At 43.3% G+C, this 25,102-nt stretch overlaps 1 protein-coding gene across 3 annotated transcripts in view; it reads right to left on the bottom strand.

Annotated features, from left to right (window-relative positions):
- The window catches only part of LOC126189017 (patj homolog), a 490,590-nt gene that overhangs the window by 344,450 nt on the left and 121,038 nt on the right, over nucleotides 1-25,102 (bottom strand). The gene's annotated exons all lie outside the window — the stretch shown is intronic.

Below are 25,102 nucleotides of genomic sequence, written 5' to 3'. Positions count from 1 at the left end.
GTGCGGTATGTGGCATCGTGAAAGCCATCTCACCGCATACACAGCTTGAAGAGCTTCGTCACAGCCTCATCGCCAGCTATGGCGGTTACCAGAAGGGTTCTTCCCGTCCCACACCTGACATGTTGGAATTTTCACCACTTGGCGCGAGGAAAAAAAAAACTTGAATGTCTGAGATTCAACTCGTAGTAACCCTTGTTGAGGTGAAGATAACACCACAGATTTCCACACACCCGCCGGACCGAAAGCGCTGGTTAAGCCTGATAGCGATCCTTCGGGTGCGTTGACGAGTTTGCTTTGTAGTTACAGAATTTTGCCCGATTATATCGTTCGTTGGGAGAGATTCGATTTTCCGCATTTTTGCCCAGAATCGAAAAAAACCTCGCCGTCTTTCTCTATTCGGTAGAGTTGCTTGGCGTCACCAGGAGCCACTGAACAGGCGTAGTTAGAAACGTACCGAACACTGTGTGCATGATTTACAGAAGCTGAAGTTCCATTGCGCGGATGTGGGAACTGTTTGGGTTATACGGCTGAACAATAGTCAGCTGATGAAAGAATCAACGCCTGTCTGTAGTTCTGAAAGTGTCTGCGTCGTCTCCCACGAAAATCAAAGTTCCTTAATGTCTGCAGGTTCAACCTCGATGTAACCAGATGTAATCAACACCTATCTGCTGAGCGGTGCTAAAAGAGCAACGGTGAAGAAACGCATCTGTACTGCTCTCCTGGCCCTCAGGGCTGCGATAACAACATTTCTTCAACAACTTTTCTTAGGGCTCAAGTACAGCGATGTCTCAAATAACTGTGCAGCAACATAACATACAAAGCATAATGAGAGCAAAGAGAGACTGCTTACTGAAAATCCCGTAACTCAACTAGATTGATGTCCTCGTCTTGCAACAAAGTAGGTTCTGTAGAGATGCACGAAAACAAACTGTCAGCTTAGATTCGACAGGGTGGCCTGCAAAACATTTCATGCACCTTCAGATAGGCAACACAACTTGCACTATGTGCACCCAAGGGAGATGATGTGAGTCGGGTTGCTTATCTTAAAGCGCACGAAATGTTTTCCGGGCCAGCTTTATTTTAGCCAGCCTGAAGGTTACTGACAACTATCAAATGCTGATGTATGTCTACGCATATACCTCTTACGTCACTGTACAGAAAATGGTGGAAGGTAAATCACCAATACTATGGATTTTCTTTCCTATTCCATTCGTGCTTTGAGCGAGAAAAGATGAAGGACTGTAAGCCGCTGTACGCGCCATTCTCTCTCTCTAATCTTATTTTGATGATACATAAGCGACATATACGATGGTGGTAGGTAACGGTCACAGTCTTCTTCGAAGAAAGGGTATCGCGAGAAGACGTCGTCTTTCTTCGAAGGCTTCTCATTTAAGCTCCCCGAACATCTGCGCTCGTTTTTGACGGGCCCAAACCGATCTGTTACTATCCTAGCAGTGTATCTCTGAAGTCGTCCGATGCGAGTGCAAGCATACTTGATAAGGAGTCAACACTGAAACTGTACTGCGTAACTCGTCGCAGTAGCTTCTTGTATGTGATTTCCTTAAAAGAGGCATGGTCTTTTCCCAGAACCCTTCAAACAAATCAGAGTTTTTCCATTCGCCTTCCTTAAAACTGATTTTACGTCATCCCCCCTTTCCTTATCGCTTCACATTATTGCCCCTATATAACTTTTACGAAGTGACGTGCTAAATATTTTCACCACTAATTTTGTAATCAGATACAGCCGGGTATCTTCTCTTTATTGTAGGCTTTATACTACAATTATCCATATCAGATAATTCATGACGTAATTTAGCGGATGTTTGTTTAATATACCGTAATGCTAACACGGTTCCTCGGTCTCTTCTTACGGTTACAATTTATTTCCATTACAGAAGTTTTTGTCTATGTACTTCTGGAGCAAGTTGAACGCTACCAACTATCTTACCTGAAACATCTAAGCATTCAGTACTTCTATTAGGTAGTAGCATTTGGTAGACAGAAGAACATAACCTTGCAGCAGTGCATGGCAACACAGACTGCAGCTTAAAAAAGTGCTACTCGTCATGGCTGTAATAAATGTAGCCATTAATTTTGACAAACGGCTACAGTATATTCGCAGAGATGCATACACCTTACTCTTACACATGATTGGTAATCTTTATGAATGGCGCTCTGCTGTACTCCTAGAGGGCGACACGCCGTATGGACGCTCTGCTTGCAATATGTGCCGGCGCGTCCGCACGCGACCAAACCGTACGGTGCGCTGTAAACTCGGCGCAATATCGCGCGGAGTTTAAGCCGCTCGGCTTTTCGCCGTTTGTGGAGATAGCGCACTTTCCAACAGCGGCGGCCGCGCGGCCAGACCTCATCCTGCCGGCCTACAGAGCCACCAACTCGAAACAAAGCGGAGCCGAGCTCAGCCGCTCCGCGCCAGCAGGCGGACTACTCACTCTGGATTGAGAGCAACAAAGGACGGTCGGCGCAATTGCGCCAGAAGGGACGCTGCGCCAGCGGGTCTGGCTCGGGGTACCACCGTCAGCTGCACCGCGGGCGCGCGTTGCGGGCATTCTCCTCGGCCTTCCTGCATCTTATCAGAGTGTGCGCAGCTGCTAGCAAATTTCTGCGAGATTAAGAGACTACGTAGCTACTACATCCAACCATCCAATGATTACGTCATTGAACGTGGATCTCATCAGGACGAGTTAAGTGACTAGAAGAGTGACGACCGTTAAGAAATGTGCCCAACTGAACCAATAACACGTCCGATTAAAATCTTACGTCACATGAAAGTTTTGATGACATAGAGTACACTCTAACCAATGATTTAACTCTTCTGAAACGTTATTTTACAAAATGGCGCACGTTGCCCAGTTGCCTGCCTTCACAACATATCGGCTACCACAGATCAGTTGTCATTCGCAAATCAGCCACTATGACACAACCACCTACCAAAACACCTTGAAGTTACCATGGGTGGCACTCTTTCATTCGAAAGACACCTAAACAATACTGCTGCGAAATCCAGAACCAGAAACAACATTATATATATATGAAATGACTTAAATGCTTAAACGCACTGAAACGAAATGAATGGATCGATGAGGAAGTAACCAATGAAGACGCAATAACATGAAATAGTACCAAAACAAAGCGATCAAATGTGGCGAACACGCAATGTAATTAATATGTAGTGATACATGGAAATTTGTGCCAGGCCGGGACTCTGGACAGGTTTCCTGCTTATCGCCAGCAATTACCTCAGCATAACGCTATTTGAGCATGCATTCAGGTCTGGCTCAAACTTTCATCGTCACTGATGTTTCCATCGATGTTTTCGAACGCTATTAACAGAGATTATCCAACACGGTATGAGAGAAAAGCACCACTGAGGGAACAGAGTCAGCTCAGCAAAGAACGGTAGTATGCCCTACAACAAGGGATTCATATGAAATAAATTAAATCGATTGAAATAAATGAATTGTCGGTGACACTGACTGGTGTCAGCGCAGCCTGTTCGGATACGGTGAAATGTCAAAGCCCGTGTGGCAGGGTAAGTAAGAGTCCTTCACCGACTCGCCTCCCCCGCTCACTCCCGCCCCCTCCTAACGAAACTTTTATATCGCAGGGGCAACTCTGGCAGCAGCGTTAGCAAATCCAAAAAAGGTCCAGTCGTTAGAGACGATGGAAGCTTGAGTCAGGCCTGCAGGCGTAATCAGAGAGCCTAATGGTTAGATTCGACTGCTCGCGATAAACGGGAAATCCGTGTTTAATTCTCGGTCTAGCACAGATTTTCAGTTCAAAAAATGGTTCAAATGGCTCTGAGCACTGTGGGACTTAACAGCTGAGGTCATCAGTCCCCTAGAACTTAGAACTACTTAACCCTAACTAACCTAAGGGCATCACACACATCCATGCCCGAGGCAGGAGTCGAACCTGCGACCGCAGCAGTCGCGCGGTTCCAGACTGAAGCGCCTAGAACCGCTCGGCCACCAAGGCCGGCATTTTCAGTTGATGATGAAAGTATTAATTTGTTTTCGGTGACAAGTCCCATACGGTTTCTTCCCAGCAAAATTACCACTTAAAAAAAAAAATGGGCATCGTGCTCCTAAAGATTTCACTCATCTCTGTTCTCTTGTCTGCGTCTCACCATAAAACAGAGAAATACCGTAGCAAATTTTGCTACATCCACTAGCGATGCAGATTATAGTACAATCGATTTAATTTGTATTGCAAGCACGTTGCGCCAGTACAATAACACAAATTATCCTTTCATCTTGTAACAGCTCTCTTTTAAACAATCAAACGTGTGTCAATACTATAGCGTGAGTAAAAACGGATTTTACAACTTCGGAATGATATAGAAATTGAGATAACTTACAGAATCAGTACACGTGTCATTTTGTAGCAAACAAGGTCAAGTTTGTTTCAGGTAGTGCACCAGTACCCCATTCCACCACCAAGAACGCCAGCGTAGTGCATACATTAAAATGGTCGGTGGATTGGCAGTCAAGAGCCAATAGCATGGCCACCTCGCTCCCCAGATTTGACACTACTCAGTAAAGTTTGGTAGCCAAAAGAAGCATCGTGTGAGACTGTGCTCAGTGCAAAATGAACAGGGAAAATACGTTTCATTCATCAGCTACTAGCAACGTTTCATATTGACAGCCTCCAGAAACTGGGGGGTTTCAATAAAGACCGTCTGTATGTCCTTCCCCTATCAAACAATTTAGACGACCTGAAAAATCATCGCTGCCGCTACAAACAAAAGTTACGCCCGATTTTCTCCCACGAGTGTGGGAAGCAATTTAGTACAGATGGAATGTCTGCCGCATCACAAATGGTAAATACATAGAACCAAAACGACACTTGACACTTTTATGTGAAACTTGAGGTTGTTTGCTACAAAATGACATATCTGCGATTTTGTCTTACCTCAGTAACTTTCTTTACCATTCCAAAGATGTCAAGTCCTTTTTGACTCACCCTGTATATGCCAGACTCCATTACCTTTCAGTTTCAGCTTACGAGATCATCGATTGACCAGTGCCTTTCTTACCTCCAGCTAAGAGCTCTCATTGTTTTTTAATCTGCCATGACGGTTCACACGAGTGCCTGCGCAACTGCCTGATACCACAGCGTAACCTAAAAGTTGTTAGTTTCACGGCGTAGTGAGCATTGAATAATTTACTGAAGACAGCAAACAAGAGAAGAAAGCAAACATTTCTGAGTAAACTTTGAGCCCTGCCTCAGTTTAGTGGTTTCCGGTCCACAGCAAACTCAAAAGTGCGCTTAATGATGTACATTCTGTTACTATTAAATTTTAAATTAGTATATGTAACGTGTTACTGCATTACTGAAAGATCTGTGTAGGTAAAAACTACAAAATTCTTCAACGGATAATCAATTCAATAAAATACTAATGACTCTCCCCGATTTGGGTGGTACTTTGCGATAACAACGCTGAAGGCTGTCAGCTCCTTGACTGCAGTTCTGATACGACGCGATGCCTGCCACCACAGTGCCACCTGTGTGAGGCACAGTAGAAAGTCTACAGACTATGTACAGGAGCGAAGAGAGCGAAAACAGTTTCATGTCGACACAAAAGTGTTGAAGAAAAGAAACAGACACCACACAGTTCATCAAGCTCCTTGGTGGATTAAATAGGTGTGCTGGGCCAGGACTCGAACCCAGAACACTGCCTTTCGAAGGTGCTGCGCGCGCGCGCGCGTGTGTGTGTGTGTGTGTGTGTGTGTGTGTATGTGTGTGTGTGTGTGTGTGTGTGTGTGTGTGTTGAAAAAATGCTCTATTGGCCAATCTATTGGGTTATGACATATTCAAGCTAATAATATCCGCATACTAGTGCACGACACGTGTTTCTGTTGTAGACCACAGTTCTCAGGCGCAAGGCACTATACGAGTCCATATCTCCATAAAAATACCGTGTAGACAACGGTACTCAATTTATTAATATGTCTATAAAAAGGGTCGCATCAGACGCTTACTGACCGGTGGCAATGTTTAGTCGTCGCCGTTCGTAAATGTTTTTGTCAACAACCCGCATTCCTCTCGGTATTCAAAGTTCTTGCTTGGAAGTGGTGTGTGAAGCATTTACGGGGCCGAGCAAAGCGCTCAATCTAGCATGTGCCTACAAAGCTAAAGCGCTCCACTGTTCCATATGGACTGCTACTTTAAAAGTCAAACAAAGAGTGGAAAAAGCTGTTGAGAGCAAGAAGTAGTTAGTGCAAAAGACTGTGGAACTTTCAAAAGGGGACTGATGAATGACACCAGTAAAAAAGAAAGCAGACAAATGCCTGAAGCAATCAAGAGTGCCGTCGCTAAAGTGGCAAAGTCATTAGTGCCTTTGATAGTCGAATGCATGCGGAACAGACAAGCACGGGAACGAGGCAAGATTAAATTTATTTCATGACGAAGTTTCGCCTATGATCTTTATTTCCATCGCCAAAAGAGTTGGGAGATTACCGTTAAAGTTGAAGAGTACCGAATAAACAGTATAGTCCAACGCAAAGCCTTCTACATTTTGGTCTGTTTTTCCAAAGACAAGAAATAGTGTATTTACTAAATATGAACGTTCTATCCCATCGTGATTAAGTGGAAAGACGCTCATTTACACAAGTTAAAAACGAGAAAATTAAGCAGAACAGTAACACATGACACACATGTTAACAAGTAAAAGCAATAATTTAGTGTTCACTCTACCCAATACATTACTACACTGCACTAATAGTGCAAATCAGAATGAGGTGACATGAACACTTAACAAGTTTTGTTCAGCAATAAAGTACTAAGTAGTGGATGTGGGAAGGGATACTTCGATTGGATACGATCGTCATCATCATGGTGTGCTATCCGCTCCTTTATTTTCAAACAGGTGACCAAGGTGAGCCTACTGTTTCTTCATCGTTAGTTCCACATCTTTCCTAGAAAAATGCTTTTTTCCGCAGGAAACTAGGCAATTTTATCTCCCTATCGTAAGAGGACATCATATCCGCAGTTTTTTTGCTCTTTATCTTTTCTTTATTGAATATTTTAAAATCTGATCCGATTTTTTCGTTTCTTATTCCGCGTCTGAAGATCAGGATTAAAAATACTAATAAATATCATTTATACTGTTTCAATAGCCTTAAAGTCCTTGTTCAGAGTAAATACAGAGTTATGGCGTATAAAACCGGTCAACAACATTTTTATTACAAAGAAAGTGAACTGCTCTGAGCTAAGTAGTCGGCGTTGAATTCTAAAATGGAATAAGTTTTTGGCGATCAGGTTCAGTTTTCTTTCTAAATTCTTGAAAACGCTGCATATTCGCTATACTTCTGTGGCTTAATTTAAATATGCTGAAAATTTAATTATTGAAAAATAAACGCAATATGAAGAAGGAAATCTGCATACGGGATATCGAAGGTGGTCGGGCAGCACTACAAGTGAGTCCTGCATAACAACGCAGAAATCCCGTTGTGTTTGTTGCCACTTGCATCTCGGCGCTGTATGTCTCGACACTTGTTGGGCTATTAGCGGTTTTCAGTTAGTGAGAGCTTGTGTTTTGTTTTAATTCAGAAGAAGAAATGCCTCGTGCCCGTGTAAATAGCGCAAATACTCTTTGTTATATCTACGGATATTAACTCTGGAATCGCAAAGTCTTGTAAAGGAGGACTACGGGCGAATGCCGACCAGGACAACAATGAGTACCCCCCCCGCACGTTTTCTTCATATGCTCCACTCCTGAAATGCTCTCGTCACATGCTCTCTGCTGTTCCCGTGATCTGCAGTCAACCAACGGTCCATACAACGGATTGTTATTTTTGCCTGATGAAAACAGATAGAGTCATCTCGAAAACAAAGAAAATTGTGCAATATCTTAATTTACCATCTGCTATAAAGCCTGTGCGTCACAGGGAGGATTTGGCGATGGCAGTGCCTCCTGAGAGATGTGACAGTGAATGAAGAGCACGGTGATGAACATGCGGAAGACAGCTGAGGATGTACGCAGGTCGACCCAAGGTTTGAAGGCCACCGTAAATCAGATGAGCCACCTTTCCCTCTCAAAGGCATGTCTATGACCTTGTTCGTGATTTACACTGATCGAAGCCACAAGCTGACTTTGAGCTTCGCGATTAAAAGGATGAAATCTTCATCTCTGCGATATGAAAGCGGCTGCTTATTGTGATCGCCATGCAATCTGTTCTGCGTAATTACTCACACACTACATTTCTCAAATGGAACAACGTTAGCAAGGCAAATGGAGGACCGCAATCTTGTCCGACTGCTGCTGGTCGTTGACGAAGCGACGAACTTGAGGCAAGTATCGGAGGAAATCGGGAAGGAAATATTTTTAGTTATTAGGTTGGTGTACAAGTTCTTAGCGTTTTTTATGTTGGTATTCCAATTGCTAAGGGTTTTTTTTATCGATTGTCATTATTTTATTTGTAGTTCACTGTTGCTATTTGAGTTTACATATTGTCATTTTGCCATTTGGAAATAGTGAGTGGAGCTGTGGACGCTAGAAAATGGAGTGCCAAGTGGAGAAATCGGAACATTTCCGATATATTCTTCTGTTTGATTCAGCAGAGGCGTGACAGCAGCGGACGCAGCTAGAACCAATCGCGCAGCGTATGGGGACAATGCTATTGGACAGCACACGGCAAGAAAATAGTTTTCTCGTTTTATGGAGGATCTTTTCGACATTAGTGACTCTCCACATTCAGAAAGACCTTCACGGTTTGGTTGGTTTGTGGAATTGAAGGGACCAGACTGCTAGGGCCATCGGTCCCTTTTTCCAAAACTTCAAACACCCGCACAAAATAAAAACGAATAATGGAAATGACAAGAGACGACATAAGACTAGAAAGACTCAGACAGAGACCAGACAAAAGGAATTAAAATCACACAGAGTGTGACAGTGGTTGGCCGACCATAGAGAAAAAAAAGGAAAAGCCAACCACCTACAAACACACTAAAAAACCCAGTCTAAAATGGTAGGCCAAAGGCCAGACTCAACACAAAAAAGACAAACACTTAGATTAAGGGATAAAAAACCCCTGCCCGAATAAAACGCAAAACTAAGCCTGCCATGGCAGTGTTATCTGTTAAAAGGGAAGGAAGCGCATCAGCAGCGAAAACGTCTACCTGAGCACAGTTGAAAGGGGACAGGCCAACAAGATGTGAACCACCGTCAAAGTCGACCCGCAGCGACATAGAGGCGGGTCCTCACGCGCAGGAAATAGCTGTGCGTCAAGCGGGTGTGGACAATGCGGAGCCGACAAAAAACAACTGATTCCCTGCGAGTGGCTCGCATGGATGACCCCCACACATCTGTCGTCCCCTTGAAAGCAAGGAGTTTGTTTGGTGTGGTAAGGATGCGCCATTAAGTGTCCCAAAGCGCGAAAACCTTGCGGCGTAAGACTGCTCGCAAATCAGACTCCGGGAGGCCAATGTCCAGAGATGGTTTACTGGTGGCCTGTTTGGCCAGGCTGTCAACATGTTCATTGCCCGGTATCCTAAAATGGCCTAGGGTCCAAATGAAGGTTACTGCGCGTCTACTCCTGTAGAGGGCATAAAGAGACTCCTGAATTAACAATACCAAAGGATGCCTAGGGAAGCACTGGTCGAGGGCTTTTAGGCTGCTTAAGGAGTCACTACAAATGACGTAGGACTCACCAGAGCAGCAGCGGATATGTGCAAGAGCGCGATAGATGGCAGCCATCTCTGCAGTGAATACACTGCATCCAACCAGTAAGGAGCGTTGTTCTGTATGGTCAACGTGAGCGTAAGCAAAGCCAACAAGACCGTCGACCAGCGAGCGATCAGTGTAGATGATGTCTGAGCCCCTAAACTCACCAAAAACAGAGAGAAAAGTCCGGCGGAGGATCTCAAGTGGGACTGAGCCTTTAGGGCCAAGCAATAGGTCCAGCCGAGGTATTGACCATTGAGGGGTATGGAAACGAGTCTGCAGGAGAGGTGGGAGGGAGGTAGCGTCAATATCATGCATAAGTGACCGAACAACGGACAGCGAAGGGATTTCCAATTCCGGGCCGCCGTTGCCGGAGACGGACCGCCGTGTTGGGGAAAAGAAGACGCTAATTTGGGTGGCGTGGTGAACTACAGACGTGTGCAGTATAGTTTGCGAGCAATAGTTGCCGCCGGAGCCGCAATGGAGGAACGCCCACTTCTACAAGAAGGCTGTTCACGGGACTAGGCTCCCGTAGCGAGGCGAACTCCACAGTGGTGGACAGAGTCCAGTAGACGCAGTACAGAAGGGGCGGCTGAACCAAATGGTTCAAATGGCTCTGAGCACTATGGGACTTAACATCTGAGGTCATCAGCACCCTAGAACTTAGAACTACTTGAACCTAACTAACCTAAGGACATCACACACATCCACGTCCGACGCAGGATTCGAACCTGCGACTGCAGCGGTCGCGCTGTTCCAGACTGAAGCGTCTAGAACGGCGCGGCTGAACCATACACCACACTTCCGTAATCAACGGGACTGTACAACGGCTTGGTACAGCCGCTCCTTCAGTGTTTGATGGAGACCGTTTAGACGCATTAATCCACAATAATCCATGTCAGTGTACTTGAGAACTGGTAAATGTGATGAATTGTGATCATTCCATCACCGTGCGACATTTGTGTGCAATGGAGAAGGTTCAACAATCGGTTGTATGTGTACCACATGCTCTAGGCCAAAATCACAAAAATCAGCGGTTGGCCATATGTGCATCTACATCTACATCCATACTCCGCAAGCCACCTGACGGTGTGTGGCGGAGGGCACCCTGAGTACCTCTATCGGTTCTCCCTTCTATTCCAGTCTCGTATTGTTCGCGGAAAGAAGGATTGTCGGTATGCTTCTGTGTAGGCTCTAATCTCTCTGATTTTATCATGGTCTCTTCGCGAGATATACGTAGGAGGGAGCAATATACTGCTTGACTCTTCGGTGAAGGTATGTTCTCGAAACTTTAACAACACCCCGTACCGAGCTACTGAGCGTCTCTCCTGCAGAGTCTTCCACTGGAGTTTATCTATCATCTCCGTAAAGTTTTCGCGATTACTACACTCCTGGAAATGGAAAAAAGAACACATTGACACCGGTGTGTCAGACCCACCATACTTGCTCCGGACACTGCGAGAGGGCTGTACAAGCAATGATCACACGCACGGCACAGCGGACACACCAGGAACCGCGGTGTTGGCCGTCGAATGGCGCTAGCTGCGCAGCATTTGTGCACCGCCGCCGTCAGTGTCAGCCAGTTTGCCGTGGCATACGGAGCTCCATCGCAGTCTTTTAACACTGGTAGCATGCCGCGATAGCGTGGACGTGAACCGTATGTGCAGTTGACGGACTTTGAGCGAGGGCGTATAGTGGGCATGCGGGAGGCAGGGTGGACGTACCGCCGAATTGCTCAACACGTGGGGCGTGAGGTCTCCACAGTACATCGATGTTGTCGCCAGTGGTCGGCGGAAGGTGCACGTGCCCGTCGACCTGGGACCGGACCGCAGCGACGCACGGATGCACGCCAAGACCGTAGGATCCTACGCAGTGCCGTAGGGGACCGCACCGCCACTTCCCAGCAAATTAGGGACACTGTTGCTCCTGGGGTATCGGCGAGGACCATTCGCAACCGTCTCCATGAAGCTGGGCTACGGTCCCGCACACCGTTAGGCCGTCTTCCGCTCACGCCCCAACATCGTGCAGCCCGCCTCCAGTGGTGTCGCGACAGGCGTGAATGGAGGGACGAATGGAGATGTGTCGTCTTCAGCGATGAGAGTCGCTTCTGCCTTGGTGCCAATGATGGTCGTATGCGTGTTTGGCGCCGTGCAGGTGAGCGCCACAATCAGGACTGCATACGACCGAGGCACACAGGGCCAACACCCGGCATCATGGTGTGGGGAGCGATCTCCTACACTGGCCGTACACCACTGGTGATCGTCGAGGGGACACTGAATAGTGCACGGTACATCCAAACCGTCATCAAACCCATCGTTCTACCATTCCTAGACCGGCAAGGGAACTTGCTGTTCCAACAGGACAATGCACGTCCGCATGTATCCCGTGCCACCCAACGTGCTCTAGAAGGTGTAAGTCAACTACCCTGGCCAGCAAGATCTCCGGATCTGTCCCCCATTGAGCATGTTTGGGACTGGATGAAGCGTCGTCTCACGCGGTCTGCACGTCCAGCACGAACGCTGGTCCAACTGAGGCGCCAGGTGGAAATGGCATGGCAAGCCGTTCCACAGGACTACATCCAGCATCTCTACGATCGTCTCCATGGGAGAATAGCAGCCTGCATTGCTGCGAAAGGTGGATATACACTGTACTAGTGCCGACATTGTGCATGCTCTGTTGCCTGTGTCTATGTGCCTGTGGTTCTGTCAGTGTGATCATGTGATGTATCTGACCCCAGGAATGTGTCAATAAAGTTTCCCCTTCCTGGGACAATGAATTCACGGTGTTCTTATTTCAATTTCCAGGAGTGTATTTATCACGTAGATATTTTTACGTATGTTTCTTTAGTCTTTTATTACTCATTTCGTTGATTCTTTTATGTACTGATGATTTTTTCCCTCTCTTTAGATATTGAAGTTTTGTCGCAAGAGCGTGTCATTTAACCAGATACATACAGGGGTCGTACAAAAATAGACAAACAGGTCGAGAAATACATAGTTTTACATAAATGCAGATGCTAGCCAAGCCTACAGGTTGTTCTGATGTATTTGACGACCAACGGCATCTGTGTAATGTCCTCAATACTTTAAAACTACCAGTCGCGGTCAGAACAGTATGTGAGTGTATTATGTTGGAGCCAAGTGAATTTCAACGTACGCAAATTGTTGGTCCTCTTATTGTGGGTGCTTTCGCAATCAGGGCAGCAGCCAATCAATGCAGAACTGAAGGTTGCACTCGCGAACCCTGTCAGCACCAAAAGAAGCGCCATAAGCAGAGAATTTCAGGTAGAGCTGGAATTCCAAAACCATTCACTGATGATGCAAATGCCCGTAACGGGAAAACGTGGCGCTGAAGTCATAAGCCGGCCGCGGTGACCGAGCGGTTCTAGGCCCTTCAGTCCGGAACCGCGCGACTGCTACGGTCGCAGGTTCGAATCCTGCCTCGGGCATGGATGTGTGTGATGTCCTTATGTTAGTTAGGTTTAAGTAGTTCTACGTTCTAGGGGACTGATGACCTCAGATGTTAAGTCCCATAGTACTAAGAGCCATTTGAACCAATTTTTTTGAAGTCATAAAACCTGGACTATGAGGCAATGGAAGAAAGTTACACGGTCGGATGAGTCTTGTTTCAGTTGGTTTGCAACTTACCGTATCAAGAGTCACCAATGGCGGCTGTTCGGTGATGATGTGGACAATCATATCGTAGTATTCCATGGGGCCTATGGTCACTTCCAAGGTCTCATTACTACCAAGGATTATATGACTATTTGGGCTGATCACATTCATCCCACAGTATAATGTTTGTTTACCAACGGTGATGCGAAGACGATAGGAACCCTATTCACACAGATCGCATCGTCCAGGACTGGTTTTGTGGGCATGAGGATCAGTTCTCGAATCTTCCCTGGTCCAAAAATCATCAGTTCCCAATATTACTGACCCTTTGTGGTCTACTTTGGAGAGAAGAGTGCGTATCGCTGTACGCCTCCCTCCATCATTGCTTGAACTACCCACTATTTTGTAGCATGAATGGTATAATATTCCTCTTAAAACTATAGATAACTATATTTATTGATTCCTAGGCAACTAGAGGCTGTTTTGAATGCCAAGGGTTCTCCTACATCGTATCATATATGATAATGTGTGTGGTTTTGGTGTTTCCATATTTTTGTCGATCCCTGTATTATATAAAATGCACAGTCAAATTAAAACCGAACACCCGCCACAGCGCGACCATGAAATAGTTCCATTCAGAAGTAATCACCACACGCGTTGACATTTATCCCACTGGAAGACGAGATGATCAATTCCTCTTTCATAGAACGCGAGCGACCTCTGACAGGTATACAATCGCACCGATTCTTGTACTTCCTCGTCCGACTGAAATCGACGTTCAAGCATGTTTCCTTCAGGTCGCCAAAGATGTAAAAATCACACGGTGAAAGATCGGAACTATATGGAGGAAGTTGCAGTGTTTTCGAACCAGTTGCTCAAGCGTAGCCTTTGTACGATTGACAGTGTGGCGCGGGGGTTATCGTGCAGCAGGGTTATTGCAGGGTTATTCCATCTGATAACATTCCTGGGCGTTTGGTGGGTCAAAGTTTCTGCTAAGTGTCTTCATAGGACTGTATTGATTGCGTTTTAGAACTCTATGAGCAGAGTGCCCTTGCAATTGAAGGAGGAGGTCATCATGACCTTACCCGAACTTGTATGAACAACTTTGGATTTCTTTGCGGTGGAGATGTGAGATGTTTCCAATGTTGGCTTTACCGTTTGTCCTCGGCCGGAATCATACCGTTGCACGATAATCCCCGGGCCACACTGCCAATCGGACAAATGCTATGCTTGTTCAACGATTTGATTGGGACACACTGCAACATCCGCCATACAGCCCGGAACTTCCACCGTGTGATTTTCACATCTTTGGTGATCTGCAGAAAGAGATGAGTGGACGTCGGTTACAGTCAGACAAGGAACTGCAAGAGTTGGTGGGGTTGTGGATTCGTCAGCGGCTGAGCGCATTCTACGAAACAAGAATTGATCGTCTTGTCTCTTAGTGCGGTAAATGTCTTAACACGTGTAGTGATTACTTTTGAATGAAACTGCACCTGAATTCAAAGGCGAATTGTATTTCAGAAATTATGAAACTTGCTCTTATCATTGAGGGACAGAGTTTATAAAGTTTCTTAAAACAAAAAAGTCCTCTTTCCTCGCTTTCTCTTCTGCGTATTTCTGTTCTTTTAACTATCTTATGAAAACAAGTTTCTTGTACATACTTTATTAAATGGGTAAAATCGCAGTTAAAGATTTACACAGAGCAGGATGCAGATGGAAACAGGTGGGAGACGAAAGCAATTCAAACAAATGTCAGGACACAATTTCTAGTATGTGTGTGCATCGAAATTTTTTTTTTATCCCGACTACCACATACAGTGACTGAGACCAACGCTTAAAGTGCTGGCGCAAGGCGTCGCCAGCACACCTGGTGGCAAAGAGGTTGCGAGAAGATCGATAGCAGGTGCAATCAACGCGCCTGTCAGTAACGAGGCCAAAGACAGACTCGCAAGAAACGTGCCGACAACGCCATGTCGGCCGCCAGTATTTAGATTTCCGCCGTTGATCGGAGTGCCCAGTCAGTCAGTCCATTCAGTGACTCAACGAGTTGAGTCCTCAGTCACTGCCCAGTGGGAGTCGCAGTCGCAGTTAGCTCAGCCTCTTGCTCAGAGTCAGGCAGTACATAGTGACCACAGTAGGTGCACAGCGGGATGTGTACTTTACCAACAGTGAGGCTAACGTGGACTATTACATTGAGCTTGTACCACAACACCTGGACTATCTTAAGTAACTTTCTGTTCTGATTAATGAAGAACCCAGTTAATATATGACTGCAGCTGTGTTACAGATAAGGAACCGGCCACCAAACAACATCCTCTACTTGCTTCCCATGGTACAAGCCTACCGTGACAACTAGACGACTCAGTACTTTTTTTGAAGCCATTTTGACTATTTTTCGACCATGACTGTCTCAAGAAATACGTAAAGGTTTTTTTTTAAATTATCGCTACCTGTCACAAACTTTGTCAACTATTGTATTACGTATTTATTTAGCGACATGTTTCAAGGTAAACATCATCTTCAGGCTAAATGGCATTACAAAAGCAACTTTAAAATAAGGCCATACTGATGTTACATAGTCTTTTCTTCCTGTGGAAAAAGAGAAAACTTAGTAAGAGGTAATGTCACTTTGGAAGCTGAACTGATGTTTGCACGAAAATGTTTTGTAACGGTCACTCACTTTTTTCTTCTGGTGTGGCAGTCTCGTAGTGGTGCGCTGGGGTGCCTCCATTTCCGTGCCTCTCCTGGTCACTGTTCACTGCTATGTTAGTGACAATTTGTGAACAGTGACCAGCAGAGGCACGGAAATGGAGGCAGCCCAGCGCATCACTACGAGACTGCCACACCAGAAGAAAAAAGTGAGTGACCGTTACAAAACATTTTCGTGCAAACATCAGTCCAGCATCCAAAGTGACATCATCCCGTACTAAGTTTACTCTTCTTCCACAGGATGACCCCAGCATTTACGAAAAGACTATGTAACATCAGTATGGCTTATTTTAAAGTTTTTTTTGTAATGCCATTTAGCCTGAAGATGAGGTTTAACTCGAAAGATGTCGCTAAATAAATACTGTAATACAATAGTTGACAAAGCTTGTGACATGTAGCAGTATTTTAAAAAATAAATCTTTACATATTTCAAAACTTTATGTTTCGGCGTTGATATAACCACGCTACACACGCACGAAAACGAAGGGAAAAATAGAATTAGTTCAGCTTTCCTTTTCAAAGAGTAAACTTCGGATTTCGCCATAATTGATTAAGGGAAACAAACCACAGGAAACACTACACTGTTAGCGAAAATATATATGTCGTAACATGCAACACAGTTGCAGAGAGAGGGTGCGGGGGGTGTCGGTCGTTCAGAAATTACTAAAAATGAAATGGAAGTTATCTGTCTCCCAGGAAAGTCTCACAGTAAAAAAAAATTGTCATTTTTATGAAGATGTGCAACTCCAAATGAGATGTGAAAGGGCATAAAAACGCGTACTTTAAAGAGACTGCGAGTGCTAGGGCGAAGCGCGTCCTCAGATCTTCAAAACGCTGACACAGCAGGAGAATGGTTTTCTTAAGACCGGAAGGTTGAAGCAACATTACAGTAGAGTACTAAACAACACTACCACTTAGTTCAGCAACTTCTGTACACGGGAACGCGAGGGTGCAGCTCGTCACATACGGCGAGTTTGGACCTTGCCGATGAAACGACCCTTTCTCTAGCTGTGCCCATGGATTTCACCCACCCCTGCAACCTTAGCGCCTCTTTCACCCATTCACGTGTTTCTCGCCAACGGAGGGGTTCATCGCTCGAGTCTCAGTTCGCGCTCTGCAATACGGGGATCGTCCCCTTTTTGCTCAACACTTTACCCTGTCTGAAGTATCTCATTCATAAAATTGAAGAGAAAGCTGTCTTACATCTCCGCAAGATGACGACCAGGAGTATATACCAGAGAGCACTAAAATAAGTACACATTGCTTTTCATGCAACCAGTAAAAAGAGGAAGTAGAAAGTTTTAAGGAACAGTTTTCGAATACTTATGCGGTTTGTTAGTTATAAATACGGAAGTTTTAATTTTAAAGATTACATAGTTGGGTCCCCATTTACGAAAATTGTTTGAATGACATCATGGTCGCCTTTGACTCAACAAACTCTTCATCCACGAAATCTACTTGTGCAATTTCAGCTGTGTGGAGAACTGCGACAGTTATTCTTCAGCACATTTCAAAATTAAAAAATAAACGTATATGACATTTACACATGTCATCACCACTTGCATTGCTTGAGTATTTAATGTTGTTGTCATCTTTTGCATTAATAACATTAAGTGACTACAAACGTTCACTGTTGAATTACCATTAATACAGTGAAAATGTGTAGTCGTTTAATTCTGTTTATGCAAAAAATTATAACGCAGTTAAATATTCAGGCTGCTGACGTGCTGACGACGTACTAATTACAGATTTTTTTTCACAGTTTCGCAGCATTATACTTGAAAATGGACACACGGCCGAAACTGTAATAATGGGACGTATGAATAAGTAGTTTCTATAAAGACAGCCATGAAGTCTTTCAAATAACTAACCATTTTTCAGGAATGTTCATAATGTTTGCCGTACGAAGTCACAATACGCATCATCTTTCTGCATTGTACTAGATGAAATGTGATTCGATTAAGTAAGTTTAACTGAAATAATCAAATGAACTCCAGTTTCTGCCATTTCATTCGAAAATTTGTTTATCATGGTCTACCGACGTAAATATTTACTTACCTTAACGAACGATAAGAATCTATTCTGTTCCAGCCATTTAGCACCAGACTTGAGCTAAACAGGCTGACATTGGATTCTATTTGTCCTATGAGGTTAGAGGCAAAGTGCATTCAAGAAATCATGCTACAGCTTAAGGCTTGCATTCCACCATTGTTCAACACTCCGTTATCTTGTTTTAATAAGTTGACTTAAAACATGCTTAAAACGTCTAATAAAATGTTCACGGTATTCTGAGAGAATAGAATGTTTAGAGACACACTTACTACAGTTATATTTTACGTCATACAGCACACAGAGTTTATGAAGACGGAATGCTTTGCTCCCCCGTTGTTTCGGAACTTCAAGAGTGCAATCTCAGATACACTGACAGCCTACCAATTTAAATGTTTAGTCTTAGAAAAAGTGCTAAACGAATTTCTAATGTAAAATGCAACTACACACTGAATATTCAAACTGAGCTTTATTAAGTTACAATAGAAAACTTATCTTATTATGCTTATGTACTGTACACAGCGTTTGATATTGTTTGTGTAATACCTTTGACGTGTAATCCTAACCATTCAGAATCTTAAAAATATTGTAAATAATTTATTTTACATTTTTTAAATTAATTCTACAGCACTTGCGAAGACAAATTTTACTACGCGCAAACACTCTCACAGCATGGATAACCTAACGTCTTCACTACCGTAACATATTTGAAAATATCGTTTATGCTGCTCATGTGCAGCTGGGCCTCGCTTTATAAATGTTTATTGTGTGTGCTGTTATTAAACAGAGAATGGTGTGGTGTAAAGTGTTTTCCAATGAACTGAACAGCTCTTACATAGCGCACGTCCACCAATGTGTTGATTTTAAAATTCATCACAAAAACACAGGGCGATTTCGTTACACAGAATCACATAGTACGCAAGTTTTCACAAAATTTCACATTTCAATAACATTAAAACCTGTTCACAAATGTTTTGAAAGAGATCAAAAGAACTAAATCTCTAGTAAATTTTCCGAAACAGTGAAGAAAAAAACTATCTATCCTAGTGCTGCAAACCAATATTGAATACAAAAAGAGGACCCAGAACGAAAAACAAAGAAACCTGTAACAAACATTTGAAGATGGGTTTGTAAGAAACCCGTCATGGTTTGATTCAAAAACACTTTTTTAAACATACTTGTGGCAAGTAACTATTTTAACCTTAAAAATTATGAGTAGGGACAGGATAATTTCGTTTTATTTTACGGCCGAACTCTGTGTTATTTTTTGCCCAATGCGATTTATTTTGTCACATTCCGTGTGTTTTATTGCCAAACTAGGAGTAATTTTTTCTTATATTCGAATTTTTTTGCTAAATTCGGTGTCTTTGCTGCATTCGGTTGCTATTCGATTCAGGTACTGTTTTACGTCAAATTCGGTGTTTTTTGTTAAATTCGACGCTTCTTTCCGAATTCAGTCTTGTTTTTTAGCAAATTAAGCATTTTCGGCCAAATGCGGAGTAGTTTTTTTGTTTCAAATTTGGTGATTCCTTGTCAAATTCAATATTTTTTGCCGAATTGAGTGCTGTTTTTGGAATTCAGTTTTTTTTTTCAAATTCGTATCTGCTTTTGCATAATTTGGTAGTTTTTGCCAAATTCGGTGTTGTTTTTTGCAAAATTCGGTGTCGTTTTCCTGACTCGGTGTTCTTTTTGTCATATTTGGTGCTAATCTTTGCCGTATTAGGCCAATTTTGCTACATTGGTGTTGTTTTCATCATTACATCGAAGATCGTTACGCAGCAACTGAACTGTCATTTTAAAATTATACACGAACATCAGCCTTGAGAAGATTAGAAGTCAAAATGCAGTTTTAACATTCAATAACTATCAGTTACGAATATTAGTAAACTGACATCCTTAGATTTATAAAATTTTTATACAGCAAAATTACATATTGTAATAAAATCTCGCAAAATCGGTGGTTTCGCTAAAAGCCGCTGATTTCGGGTCATTTTTCGCGTTATCGTTTTCGCGAAATTTTCGTATCCCTAGATACGAATATAAAAATGCTTCTTGGAATAGAGCAAACGGCACGAAATTTTCGTCGAGTTCTTCTAAAAAGTCAAGTGATAGCTCCCACTGTACACGAGCTACTTTTCTGATCATAGGTCTGCATGTAGGGAGGTTATATCTAGAAGCTTTTACTACACAGTGGTGAACACTGGGACGTGAAATCGTCACGCCTTGAAGGTCGTACATTTAATTTCGAATTAGCGAGTAATTTCAGTAAAAATTAAATACATAAATGTAATACCTAATAGGGCAGTCGATAAGGAAATGTAGTAGTTCAAAGTCGTAATCAATACTGGTGTTTGCATATTAGAACAAATACTGTGTCACAGTTTAGGACATAAGCATTGTGGATGGTCTGCTACCAGGCGATCGATCCTTTTTTACAGTAAGGAGCAGTAGCTCTCGGCAGGCAGGAGTTGTGGGCCGCCTGTCATCTATTTTTGACGGGCAGCGCGCCGGTAAGGAGGGTGCCACAGCCTTGTACAGTTTGCCGGGTCAATGAGCCGCACCGCAGCGCCGGCCGCCGATGTTACAACCACTGGGAAGCTTACAGAACGTGAGACACGGCCCTCAACACAGGCAAGATATGTTACTGTATTGTAGAAAGAAATAAATTTTGCGTCAGACAACTTGTGTCGCAGCGCGAAGACTTGAAACCACGTTACTGCTAGTCAGGTCAGAAGTTTCAAGGAAATAGGGTAAACCGGAAATGGTTGTTCTCCAGATTCCGTCCACTACTGACGCTTTCCTCATCAGTTCGAAGACCATGACACCAGCGGCAAATCTAGAAATGCTTAATTGATAACTTGTTTCGGTAGAAAGTAGCATTTTCAAAACGACGAAAAACACATTATAATAAAAAAATCTTGGCAGTATAGGTTAACATGTAAAACTAACCAAATTAACATTTGAAATTTAGACCTGTAACAGATCTGTGTTGACACATAATATGGAATGCATATGGCAGCAGTATAGAAAGTTTTGATGTGAATCTTTTGGAGGAAGACACTGTTAATTTTGATATGACGTTTAAGGTGTTAATCTAGCCTACCAACATGTTTTTATTACAATGTATTAACTGTACCCAGCATGCGTTGCAATGTCACGAAATGTGAAAAAGTATTTCGTTTTATAATCAGTTTATTGAAGTGCTTTTGGACACACAATATTTTTCGTTTTTTCGACTGGGCGTATACGAATAAGTCAGACGGTTTCCCAACGCGTTAGCAAGCCATGTACAGTTGTCCATGTGAGAAGTATGGATTTTATACACATTTAGTCCACATACTTGTAGTGATTGTCCCTGCGCCTTGTAGATGGCCATTGCAAATGCCAGAAACTGATTGAGTTTGAACTCTAACGGCATATTTATTGGAATCATTGGAATGCGTGGTAACAGTACATCTTGTCCTTCAAAATTTTCTTTTAATATTTTAACTTCGACGATACTGTTAATCGTCTTTTTCACCGACAGTGTGGCACCATTACAAAGCCGTGGCGGACTGATATTTCTGAGAAGAACGAGAGGCATGCCAATTTTTATTATCAACATATGCGGCAGCATGCCCGGCGAATTAAGTGAATTACAGAACTCACTCGGACAATTTGCAACTTCGTCTTGATGCATTACATTGCCGATGGACTTATAAGTCGTCGTCCCGCCCGTTATTTTTTCTTTTTTTTTTTTTTTAATGCCGTAACTGATGGCATTGACATCGCTGTTTCTAGCTGCCAATATACCACGTTTACTGAGCCACAGATAACTTTCGTAGTTCTGTGCGATATCTGCGAAACGTCTGTGAATCAATTCGTCTGTGGTGATTGTGATTTTACATAAGTTTGATGGCAATGTGGTACATGGTATGAATTAATCCACTGCCATTTCTCCATTTCCAATTTCGCGAAACACTGAGCGGATGGATGTTTCATTTTGTACTTGTACACGTAAATCGCATTTTAAAATTAATTTCTGTACTTGTCGCCATAAGACTGGCGATCTGTGACTTGCATTAAGTTCATCAGCGGGTGTGGATCGCGGTATAACGGGTAGAGTTTGCCGAAAATTACCAGACAATAAAATGTGCCACCAAAGCCTTGTTTATTCCCTATTAAATCTTAAGCGTACAATGAAGAGCTTCTAATGCTTTTCTGTGGGTCACTATATATTCGCCCTATATAATGAGTTGATATGACTGCAATAGTTTCTCCAATCCAGAATTTTTGCTAATATTGTATGTTAGTGTATCTCGACTGACTGATCTGAAACTTTGATAGAACGTTGCAATGCAATAGCCCGGGGTTTTACATACTTTTTTACATACGTTTACGAAATGTGTAGCGAAAAGCTTTAGTAGTAAAGAAGAACTAAAACAAAATGTCATGCCTGACGCAGCATCTCAATGTTTATGACGTCATATTTCCAGGACTATGTGTCGCACAATGATAGAAATCTGTCGGCGCATTTGGTGATATATGTGGATACTGTATGCAAAATATGTTGCAAACAGAGTTAGTAGTAACAGAGCAATACATTAAAATGTTATGCATCATGCGGCAGTTTCACGGCATGTTCAGGGAACATATAATAAACGATAGCCTTTTTGCCTTTCATCATTTTGTGGCGGGTGTCAGCTAGAAAAATTTTCGTAAAGGTTTGAAATTATAGATTACGTAAAGTTTGTTGGCAGTCACTAAGTGTTCTCATTCTCAACTAGCGGATGCATAAATCTGAGTACTTCGCGCGGAGGTATCTCTTTGTAATAACGTTATATCTCCTGAACTGTGTATCGTAGTCTTTTAGGAGGAGGGGGGAGGGGGGGCGGGGCGCTAGGAACCTTCGCGGGTGTACGAAAAAATACTTACCAGAGTTTCATCGCAATCGGATGCACGGTTCAGGAACGCGCAGAGGACAAACACATAAAGAAACATTAAGTTTTATTCATACAGCTTTTTACGTCGGCTTGAAAATTGTGCTTCCTACATAATCTTCCATAAACCATTGTTCATTAAAAGCAGCTTATGGAAGTAACATGAATTTCTCCAAAGAAATTATAAATAAACCAAACATAACGAGTCACTAAACTTTCACTCTTCAATTTAATTTTTCAATAACGATCCCGTTTCCCGGAATTTCGTATCATCAGGAGGAAGGTTTTAATTCAGTAACGCTGCTGCCAGGGAGACAACGATGTCGAAACTTCTAGAGTCCTGTTCATTTGGCTTGGGTATTTTACTCGCGAGAGTTCTGCATTTGAGCTTCAAGCTCTCACAGTTTACAACACGAATGAGTAAAGCTCTAACGCTAGAGCTCTCGCGGAAAATACCCAACGCAGATGCACAGGACTGCAGAAATTTCTACATCATGGTTTTCGTGAAAGTGATGTTGTACAGATAAAACACCTAAATGTCGCCTGATGATAAAGCAAAGCATCCGAAATATCCCATAACTGAAAATCAGTCCCTTAGACAGTCTACAAAACATATTATACGAACGAAATTACCAAGTTAGCGGCGTTTCCGAGTGTTAACTCGTTTTCAAGAGTGGTTACATTGTAGTCCTCCCTGCCTAACAGGCAGTTGCTGTTTCTGGCAACCAAATCTTTGATTTGTCACCAGTGTACTCAGCGAAATAAACCCTCGTGACCCCTTAAAACTGTTTGCCAGGTGACTACGACCCTTCCAAGTACCAAGCTTTTAGAGCAAGCGCTCTTACTTCTGTTCTTAACTACCATAATCAAACTTTCCGTTGACGTCTGAGTCAAACATCTAGGTTAAATGTACACTGGCCATGTAAAGTATCACCTGTTTTTCCGCATCATTATGTAACAACAAATTCGAAAGTTTGGTGTTTAAGACGTATTTGATCTCAGGATTTTACCTTGTAGTTAACGTGACTTCCTGCTCCAGATGAAACTTTCTGCTACATTAAAACTGTGAACTGGAGGACAACGCCTTAAAAATGAACCTTTCCCTTTCGCACGATTACCGACTTCGTTATCCAGGCACGCCTCACAGCTTCCATCTACCAGTATGTCTTCTATACCATCCAAATTCCTCAATAGTTCTCCCGCATACCTTGACGGACTAGCACTCCTGGAAGAACTGATAGTATTGAAAAGGGATGTGCTTCAAACATGGGGTTGTTTCCAGACTGATTCCTTCAGTCTAAAGCGGAACGTACGCCGGTGTGGAACTTTCTAAAGGATTAGAACTCTTCGCTACACAGAAAAACCTTGGCCTTGTGGGCAATGCTTTTACCATGAGTGCTACCCAGGCACGAGTCACGAACCGCTATGACATCTTCAGTTCTACCAGTGCCTCTCTCTCTCTCTCTCTCTCTCTCTCTCTCTCTCTCTCTCTCTCTCCCTTCCCTTCACCCAGCCTTCGAAACCGATCAGAATCTCCCTAGGGTACCTTACTGACAATCCTTTGAGAAGAAACGATGCTGGGTTCCCCCCTTCAGCTCTGTAAGTCGCACTATAATGGCTGTGTAAGTTCAACTGGCTCTAAGCAATATGGGACTTAACATCTGAGGTCATCAGTCCCCTAGATTTAGAACTACGTAAACCTAACTAATCTAAGGATATCACATACATCCATGCCCGAGGCAGGATTCGAACCTGCGACCGTAGCAGCCGCGTGGTTCCGGACTGAAGCGCCTAGAACCGCTCGACCAGAGCGGCCGGGGGCTGTGTAAGTAGGATTTAAGGTTCGAGACAGACAAATGCATATCCGCTTCGATCAGGCGTTAACTAGTAGAGAAGAATGATGTTCAGATCAAACACTACGCGGCGTTGGTTACCTTAGAGACAGAGAGAGAGAGAGGAGGGGATGAATTTGCACACATTTTGGCGCTGAAGAAAGACTGCATCCTCGTGACATCTGTAGAATTACATCTTCGAAGATATACCTACGCTGGCCCAGTATTACCAGTGATTTATAAAGTAAACAAGCGAGAGGTAATGTAATACTTTCGATTATTCGCTGCAGA

This window comes from Schistocerca cancellata, chromosome 5 (assembly GCF_023864275.1).
Source record: "Schistocerca cancellata isolate TAMUIC-IGC-003103 chromosome 5, iqSchCanc2.1, whole genome shotgun sequence".
Lineage (NCBI taxonomy): Eukaryota > Metazoa > Arthropoda > Insecta > Orthoptera > Acrididae > Schistocerca > Schistocerca cancellata.
The sequence above is the reverse complement of the archived record's forward strand: the minus strand, read 5'-3'. Positions and strand labels throughout refer to the sequence as shown.